General features: G+C 33.6%; 1 pseudogene; it reads left to right on the top strand.

Moving 5' to 3' along the window:
• The first annotated feature begins 7,323 nt into the window (after positions 1-7,323).
• On the top strand, positions 7,324-8,263 carry LOC111140289 (annotated as a pseudogene).
• Positions 8,264-10,615: the final 2,352 nt, after the last annotated feature.

Here is a 10,615-nt window from a genome sequence, read left to right as displayed (position 1 = left end):
CTCTGTCATTTGGTCTTCTATATTGCTAATTCTTTCTTCTGCCTCATTTATCCTAGCAGTGAGAGCCTCCATTTTTGTTTGCACCTCATTAATAGCTTTTTTGATTTCAACTTGGTTAGATTTTAGGTCTTTTATTTCTCCAGAAAGGGCTTTTATCTTTCCGGAGAGGGTTTCTCTAATATCTTCCATGCCTTTTTCTAGCCCAGCTAGAACCTTGAGAATCGTCAATCTGAACTCTATATCTGACATATTACCAATGTCTGTATTGATTAGGTCCCTAGCCTTTGGTACTGCCTCTTGTTCTTTTTTTTGTGGTGAATTTTTTCTCATTGTCCTTTTGTCCAGATAAGAGTATATGAAGGAGCAAGTAAAATACTAAAAGGGTGGCAACAACCCCTGGAAAATATGCTTTAACCTAATCAGAAGAGATCCCCAATTGTGAGGGGGGAGAAAGGGGATAAAAAGAGGTTCAGGAAGAATGAAAAAGAAAGAAAGAAACAATAAAAAAAGAAAACAAACAAAGAAAAATATAAAAAAGAAAAGAATATATATATATATTAGATAAACTAGTTAAAAACGTTAAAAAAGAAAAGAGTAAAAGTTAAAAAAAATTTAGCAGAACAAGAGAAAAAAATTGAAAAAGAAAAAAAATAAATTAACCTCAAGACTAAAGAATCATGGGGCGAAATCCATGAGTTCCGTGCTTTGCTTTCTCCTCCTCTGGAATTTGCTGCTCTCCTTGGTATTGAAACTGCACTCCTTGGTAAGTGAACTTGGTCCTGGCTGGATTTCTTGTTGATCTTCTGGGGGAGGGGCCTGTTGTAGTGATTCTCAAGTGTCTTTGTCCCAGGCGGAATTGTACCACCCTTACCAGGGGCCGGGCTGAGTAATCTGCTCAGGTTTGCTTTCGGGTGCTTTTGTTCCCTGAGCACTTTCCCTAGAGTTCTGGAGGACGGGAATGAAAATGGTGGCCTCCTGGTATCCAGCCCGGAGGAGCCGAGAGCTCGGGGCCCCACTCCTCAGTGGTCCCTCAGAGAACAGTGCCCATTTACTCCTGTCTGCCTGGCCTCCGGCCGCGCTCCGAGCCTGCAACATGTTCAAGGTAACCCCGTGCTGTGAGCTCACTCCTCGGCTCTGTCTCTGTAACCGGCTTCCCGGTTCTAATACCTGCAACCTCTGTGACACTCACCCACCCCCGTTCCTTCTGTGACCCTGCGGGAACTGAGGCCACGCTGACCCCACATGGGCTTCACCCCGGTTTAGCCTCTGGAGTGATGTCCCTCAGTGGAACAGACTTTTAACAGTCCTGATTTTGTGCTCCATTGCTCTGCCGCTTGCCGGGAGCCGGCCCCTTCCCCCCCGCAGCCTGTCTTCCCGTCGCTTTGGATTCACTTCTCCGCCATTCCTACCTTTCAGAAAGTGGTTGATTTTCTGTTTCTAGAATTGCTGTTCTTCTTCTCTTCTATCTCCCATTGGATTTGTGGGTGTTTGCAATCTTTAGATAAGCTATTAGCTGATCTACTGCTGCCTGATGTAGTCTCAGCCTGCTACTTCTCCGCCATCTTGACTCTTCCCATGCATCATTTCTGATCACAATGTTATGAAACTAGAAATCAACCACAAGAAAAAACCTAGAAAGAACATAAACGCATGGGGGNAAATCAACCACAAGAAAAAACCTAGAAAGAACATAAACGCATGGGGGTTAAATAACATGTTATTAAACAATAAATCGTACAACCAAGATATAAAACAAGAAATCAAAAAATACAAGAAAGCAAATGAAAATGAAAACACTGTTTCAAATTTTGAGATGCAGCAAAAGTAGTTCTAAGAGGGAAAGTTAGATCAATACAGGCCTACCTCAGAAGTGAGAACAATCTCAAACAAGCTAATAATCCATGTAAGGAAACAAGAAAAGGAAAAATAAGTAAAACTCAAACTCTGTGGAAGGAAATAATAAAGATTAGAACAAAAATAAAACAGAAATAAATAAATTATGAAGAAAGGAAAGAAGAGAGGGAGGGGAAGAAGAAAAGAAAAGGAAAGGAAGGGAAGGCAAGGGAAGGGAAGGGAAGGGAAGGAAAGGAAGAAGGGAAGGAGGGAGGGAGAGGGAAGGAAGGAGCAAAGGAAGGAAGTTAAGGAAGGAAGGCTAGGAGCTGTGTTTTTAAAAAAAATCAATAAAGTTAAAAAAAAAACAAAAATCTTTTGCCAGACTAATCATAAAAAAGAGGACTCAAATAAAATCACAAATGAAAGAGGATAAATTACAACTGACACCACAGAAATACAAAGAATTACAAGGGAATATTATGAAAAATTATATGCCCCAAAGTTGGGAAACCTAAAAGAAATGGATAAATTCCTAGAAACAAATAAACTACAAAAAGTGAAACAGGAAGAATTAGAAATTTTGAACAGACAAATTAGAACTAACAAAACTGAATCCATAAAATGAATCCCCAAAAATGAAAAGTCCAGGACCAGATGGCTTTACAGGTGAATCCAGAAAATATTTAAAAAAGAGTTAGGACCTATTCTTCTCAAACTTTTTGAAGAAACAGAAGAAGGAGGAAAGCTTCCACATTCAGTCTATGAGGCCAGCATTATGCTGATAACAATGCCAGATAAAGACACTACAAAAAAGAAAACTACAGGCCAATATCTCTGATGAACATAGAGGCAAAAATCCTCAACACAATATTAGCAAATCAAATCCATAAATATATTTTTAAAATTATTTAACATGATCAAGTGGGATTTATACCTGAGATACAAGGATGATTCAATATTTGCAAGTCAATCAAGCATCATACATCACATCAACAAAGGAAAGAATAAAAATAAAAGATAATTTCAATAGATGCAAAAAGAGCATTTGACAAAGTATAATATCCATTCATCATAAAACTCTCAACAAAATAGATGTAGAAGGAACATACCTCAACAAAACATACACCATATTCAAAAACCCACAGCTAACATCATACGCAATGGGGAAAAACTGAGACCTTTTCCCCTAAGGTCAGGATGATGTCAAGAATATCCAGTGTCACAATTTATTCTATATAGTACTAGATGTTTTAGCTACAGCAATCAGACAAGAAAAAGGAATAAAATTCATGTACATTGGTAAAGAAGTGAAACTCACTTCTTGGAGATGACATGATACTACACAGAGAAAACCCTTAGAACTCCACCAAAATATGACTAGAACCAATAAATGAATTCACTAAGATCACAGGATACAAAATCAATGTACAGAAGTATGTTGTGTTTCTATATACCAATAATGAGACAACAGAAGAAGAAACTAAGAAAACAATCCCATTTACAACTACACTGAAAATAATAAAATACCTAGGAAGAAACTCAACCAAGGAGGTGAAAGACCTACTCTGAAAACTGTAAAACACTGATGAAAGTAATTGAAAATGACACAATCAATGGAAAGATAGTCCATGCTCATGGGTTGGAAGAAGAAATATTATTAAAATGTGTTATACTACCCAAAGCAATCTAAGCATTTTATGCAGTCCTTATGAAAATAGTAACAGCATTTTCACAATCCAAATTAAAAAATAAATAAATAAATAAATAAAACAAAACCTAAAATTTGTATGGAACCACACACACACACACACACACACACACACACATACACACACAAACCTAATAGCCAAAGCAAACTTAAAAAAGAACAAAACTGGAGTTATCATAATTCCAGACTTCAAGTTATATTACCAAGCTGTGGTAATCAAAACAGTATTGTACTGGCAGTAAAGTAGACATATGGATCAATGGAACAGAATAAAAAAACCCAGAATAAACCCATGATTCAATTATTCTTTCACAAATACATAATGGGAAAAGTCTTTGTAGGTTGAGAAAACTGGAAAGCCATATGCAAAAAAAGGAAAGGAATCCACTTTCTTACACCAAAAAAAAAAAAAAAAAAAAAAAAAGGATTTTCTTTCACCAAACAAAAAAATGGATTTGAGCCCTAAATGTGACCCTGAAACCATAAAAATCCTAGAAGAGAGCACAGGCAGTAATTTCTCTGACACTGGCTATAGCAATATTTTTCCTGATGTGTTTCCTGAGGCACAGAAGCAAAAGCAAAAATAAACTATTGAGACTTCACCAAAATTAGAAGCTTCTGCCCAGTGAAGGAAATAATCAATAAAACTAAAAGACAATCTACCAAAGGAGATAAGATATTTGCAAATAACATATTAATAAAGGGTTAGTATCTAAAGTATACAAAGAATTTATACAACTCAACACTGAAAAACAAGCAATTCAATTAACAAATGGGCAAAAGACATGAACAGACATTTCTCCAAAGACATCCAGATGGTCATCAGACACATGAAAAGATGTTCAACATCACTCATCATTAAGGGAAGGTAAATCAAATTAAAATGACATATGATCTTACACCTGTCAGAATGTCTAAAATCAAAAACTAAAGAAACAATATGTTTGTGGGGACGTGGTGAAAAAGAACCTTACTCATGCGTTGTTGGTTGAAATGCAAACTGGGGCAGCCACTGATGAAGACTGTAGGGAGGTTTATTAAAAACTTAAAAAATAGAGCTACTATATGATCCATGAATTCCACTACTGGGCATTTACCCAAAGAATATGAAAGCAGTAATTTGAAAAGATATGTGCACCTCTATGCTTTTGCAGTATTATTTACAGTGGCCAAAATATAGAAGCAGCTCAAGTGTGCATGGATAGGCGAATGGATAAAGAAGATGTGCTGAAGATTTGAATGGATAAAGAAGATTCAGAAGATGAATGGATTAGGAAGAAGATATAAAAGAGAAATACAATAGAAGATATAATGTGTGTGTGTGTGTATAACTTAGCTATAAAAAAGAATGAAATCTAGCCATTTGAATCAACATTGATGGATATAGAGTGTACTATGCTAAGCAAAATAAGTCAGAGAAGGACAAATTCCATTTGACTTCATTCACATGTGGAATTTAAGGAACAAAACCAGTGAACAAAGGAAAAAAAGAGAGAGGGATACCAAAAAACTGATCTTAACTTACAAGAACCAAGTAAGTGATGGGTATCAGAGGAGAGGTGGGTGAGGGAATGGCTGAAATAGGTGAAGGGGAGAAAGACCACGCTTACCTTGAAGAGCACTGAGTAATGTATAGAATTGATATATCACTGTATTTTACACCTAAAACTGATATAACAGTATATGTAGACTACACTGGATTTAAATTTTTAAAAAATGTACTTAGAGTCAATTTAAAGAAGAAAACATAGAAAAAGGAAAAAAGAAAAAAGAAATTATTAACCAACGTTCTTGAAAATTAAGGAAAGACTAGGGAGTTTTCCAAATTAAAGGAGACTAAAACATGGTAATTAAATAAACATGTAGTTTTAAATTGTATTTTTTCTATAAGGAAAATTTTTAGTCATGGGTGAAACTTAAATAGGATTGGAGAACTTCATGTTGATAATGTATCATTGTTAATGTCCTGACACTAATGGTTACAGCATGTTTTTCTAGAATATACTTTTTTGATATAAACACATACTACAATATTGACAGAGCATCAAATGGTGCAGGAATAAAAGATGTTCATTGTCTATTTGTTGGTTTTTTTTTTGTTATATTTTATATTGTTTCAAAATTTAAAAAAATAGCAAAACATTTAAGTATTGTTAATGACCTCCAATTTGGGGCATAGGTCACAAGTTAGTGAAATCCTAACATTGACTAAGAAAGCAAGAGAGAGTTTCCTTTTGGGATAAACCACCTTAATGTGTAGAAATGATCATACTTTCCCAAGGAACTGGAATATCTGAAATTTTTTTGGCATTAAGTATAGAGTTTAAAATATTTCTAGTTCTCTTTTGGGAGCATATCTGTTTTGTTTTATAGTTAAAGAAATTCAATTTTGTGCTTAAAGCAATTCAGTTTTTCTTTCTTTCCTTTTTTGTTTGTTTATTTGGTGGTTGTTTTATTTCTTACATAACTGATATTTCTGACATGAGTCTCCAGAGGTCATTTATTTTTCTTTTCTTCTTCTTTTTTTAAATTAATCCCTTGTGTGTCTTTTGAGAAAAGTGATAAAACTGTGCCTTTTGTTAGTGCACAATATGAAGCAAGAATTCTTTGTTACAAAATTTGGGTTCCTTTCATATGAGGGATTTTCCAAAACATCTTTTCATTTACAACATTACATTTCCATTTAGAATTTTTATGGAGACATTCAGCTTCATTTCAATATATAAGAAAAGAAGACAGAAAATGAATCTTACCTAGCCTGAAAGAGGATTCTAATTATATGTAATATCTGGATTCTGTCATTTTAATGAGTAGCAGGGGAAGTGAAAGTAATTAACAGATGCATATAATTTTGAGAATGCATATGTTTTTAGAATCCTTCTTGAGAGCGAATAGTCATCATTTATTTTTGAGCACTGTTTCTACCATATTCCTATAAGGGGAAAATTATATGAATGTATTTGAGATATGGTAAGTCACTTAAAATTTTCAGTAAATATCTAGATCATAAATGAAAGCATTCTCACAAGTAAAAGTCAGGTAATCCAGGTAACTTTTGAACTGTCATTTACTTTTCTGTTTTTATGTAGATACAATAGTCAAAGCTTCATGATTAAATGCAACTGATATGAGAAGACTGATGCATTTGAAACAAAAGAAAAAGAATAATTAAGTGAAATGAGATAAAGAAACAATGCAGAAGTACTGCATCAGAACAAAATAATAATATATATCAGAATATTTCAATCATAGAGAAAATATGTAACTGTGATTATTTCTATATATTACAAATTTTTAAGTGTTTTAATGAGCTAAGAATTTTTTAAGAATATTACATATAAACATTGGTATTAATTTTCTAAATGTTACAAGAATTTTTTCAATAATTTTAAAGATATACATAGAAAATAAATTTAAAGTCAAGCTTATGTTCTATTTAGAACACCGAAACAGAAATCAGCTCATTTGGAACTGATCAGTTAAAATTTAAGTTATCTTTTAAGTTCCAATAGAAAAAAGAAAAAATTAAGTAGTTTTGTTACCATAACTAAGGTTTAAATGGAATCATCTGTTAGAGGTTCCTAGTTTGATCTATGCTATAGTTTTAAGTATCAACTGTCTTGTGAAATCAGATCATTTTTTTTAACTTATTTACATTTCTGACTATTATTTTTGGTTTTTTGTTTTTTGGTTTTTTTTTCTGTCTGTACCTTCTTAAAAACTCCTCTTATTTCCACTTCTGGAGTTGTTTTCCTATATCTATTTTCATAATATTCAAATCAGAAATGAGGAATCAGTCAAGAGAGATCAAGTTCATTCTCCTAGGATTGACTGATGACCCACAATTGCAAATTGTGATTTTTATATTTTTCTTCCTAAACTATGTGTTGAGTGTGATTGGGAACTTAACCATCATCCTTCTTACCTTGCTAGATCCCCGCCTCAAGACTCCCATGTATTTTTTCCTCCGAAATTTCTCCTTCTTGTAAGCTTCAATGACAACAGTCTGTATTCCTAGATACCTGATAAGCATCGTGACTAAAAACAAAATAATTTCCTACAATAGTTGTGTATCTCAGTTATTCTTTTTCCTCTTGTTAGAAATTACAGAATTTTACCTGCTGGCTGCCATGTATTTGACCAGTATGTAGCAATCTGCAAACCCCTCCATTATCCCATCATATGAACAACAAAGTGTATTACCAACTTCTATTCAGTTCGTGGACAGTTGGCTTTCTGCTTTCATTTGCACCACTGGCTGTGGGACTAACACTGGATTTCTGTGCTTCCAAAGTAATTGATCATTTCCTGTGTGACTCTTCCCCTGTGTTGCAGCTTTCCTGCACTGACACTCATTTACTGGAATTACTTTCATTTGTCTTATCTCTTATAAATCTCCTAGTCACATTGCTGTTACTGGTTCTTTCTTACACATATATTATCAAGACCATTCTAAAAATCCCCTCTGCTCAGAAAAGAACAAAGACTTTTTCTACTTGTTCTTCTCATATGATTGTAGTCTCCCTTACTTATGGTAGCTGTATCTTTAATTACATAAAACCAACAGCAAAGGAAAGAGTGACTTTATCCAAAGGTGTAACTGTTATTTACACCTCAGTTGCCCCTTTATTAAACCCTTTCATTTATGCTCTCAGAAACCAGCAAGTGAAAGAAGGCTTCAAGGATATACTCCAAAAGATTTTCTCTTTTTTCAAAAAATGAAGAGGAAATTTAATTTTAAAATCTTAGCTAAAAAGTAAATAAAAATTTTGACTCATTTTATAAGCTTACTTAATCTATTCTTCAAATAGTCCATCTAATATTTATACCTCATAATATTTAACCACACCTGTCGCCACAATTCATCTTTTCCTCCTACTCTATAATTAACAGTCCTGCGCTAAAGTATGAGTATTCACTTGAGTTATCAACACAAATGTGAAATTTCTTTCACTCTACAAAACATGGTTCTGACCTCCTCAAAAACATGATTTTAAATAGATATTCATTATAAAAATTTTAAATAAGTATACAGACATCAATATAATAATATGCACTACTATTGGAACTCTAGGAAGTTCTTCAAATGTCACACAAATATTTTCAACAAAGCAAGAAAAGAAGGTAGGCTTCAAGTCATAAATAGCTTATATGTTCTAAAATGTAACAGAACTTTATCTGGTATGTCAGTAGACCTGAAAATTTGGAGTGAGTAACAATCACACACCTGGTTGGCTTATTTAATAGCAAAGACAATATTCTCATCCTTAAAATGTCTTTTTTTTAAGATTTTACTTATTCCTTTGACAGAGAGAGAGAAAGAGAGAGAGACAAAATGAGCATAAGCAGAGGGAGAGGGAAAAACAAACTCACTTCTGAGCAGGACATTGGGCCGGATCCCAGGACCAGGAGATCATGACCTAAGCTGAAGGCAGATGCTTGACCATGTGAGCCACCCAGGTGCCCCCGTCAAATGTCTTTTTAACTTAGCTGGAGTAAAGTATAGAAACATGGACTACAGGATTTTCTGTTGTCGGTGGTTCCTATGAGAGTTTTCTTTTTTGATATAAAAACCTATGTGAGCAGATTTTTATTTTATTAAGATTATTACGTTAAATTTATTGAGGATGGGTTTTTGGATGTTAGAGTCAGGAAGACAGGTTAAATGGCTAATACTTCAAACTAAATGAGTTACTTGAGAATTGAAATGCAATAGTGTCAATGAATCTGAAGCTCTGGGAAATGGTTCCATAGATATTAGGAAAACAAACTGGGAGGAATGGTTGAATATTTGGCTATATGGGATATATGGAAAAAGATTTTAAAAACTAAAATGTAGCTTCCTTAAACCTTCATTCTACCCATTCCTGCACATACTCCCTTATATATTCAATATTTTTAAAGAAGGCAGTATTACTGGTATCTGGTCAGATTTTTTTTAAAAAGTACCTACAAAGAAATCCATGAAATAAATAGAGTTCTATATTGGGTATATTATGCCACCTGAGAATTATGAGTGCAAAAATCATTAAGGAATTTAATGCCGTAACTCCTATCCATGTGACTCTGAGAAGAAAACAATCTAAGTTCACGTTTGTGTTCTGATTTATTTTACTATTTTAAGCCAACACTGCTAAGCACCTTCTTTTCTAAGGTAAGTACAAGGGAATGAGTTCATGCTATGATATTCAAGCCCCCAAAGCTTTCCAGTAAGCTCTTTAAAAACTATTAGACCTTTATTAGATATTGTTTGAGAATATTTTCCTCATTTTTTGTGTTGTTTTTTCATTTTCCTTACAGTGTCCTTTGGTTACAGAATTTTTAATTTTGATGAAGTCAATTTTTTTTTAGTTTTTATTTTGTTGCATGTGCTTTTGGTATCATATTTAAAACACCATTGCTTAACCCAAAGTTGCAAGGAGGTACACCTACCATTTATTCTAAGAAATTTCTAGTTTTGTATCTGACGATTAGGTCTTTGGTTTCTATTGAGTTAATGTTTCTGTACAGTTTCAGGTAGAGGTTAAAGTCACATTTGCATGAAAATAGTTATCACAACATGATTTGCTGAAAAGGCTATCATTTCCCCATTCAATAATCTTGGGACACTTGTTAAAAATCAATTGATCATAAATGTATAGGTTATTATAGGACTCTCAGTTTTATTCCTTTGTGCTATTGGTCAGTTGCTATGCCAGTACCACACTCTATCATTGTACTTTTATAATAAGTTATGAAATTGGAAAAGATGACTCTTTCAACTTTCTTCCTTTTTCACTATTGTTTTGGCTATTCAGGGTCCCTTGCAATTCCATATAAATTTTAGGATCAAATTGCTCACTTACATAAAAAAAGCAGCTGAAAATTTAATAATGATTATGTTGAATCTGTGGATTAGTTTGGGAACTATTACCATCTAATTCAATGTCAGGTCTACTCTCCAATACATACATAGTTTGTCGTTATTTATTTAGGACTTCTTTAATTTTTTAAAAATTTTGTTAATTTCTTGGTACAATGTTGCACTACCCTGGTAAAAATCACATAAAATAACTCCTACAACTGAACAATAAA

The sequence above is a fragment of the Enhydra lutris genome, unplaced genomic scaffold (genome assembly GCF_002288905.1).
Source record: "Enhydra lutris kenyoni isolate GAN:26980312 unplaced genomic scaffold, ASM228890v2 scaffoldscaffold400, whole genome shotgun sequence".
In the NCBI taxonomy this organism is placed as follows: domain Eukaryota; kingdom Metazoa; phylum Chordata; class Mammalia; order Carnivora; family Mustelidae; genus Enhydra; species Enhydra lutris.
This window is presented reverse-complemented; position numbering and strand designations above follow the sequence as displayed.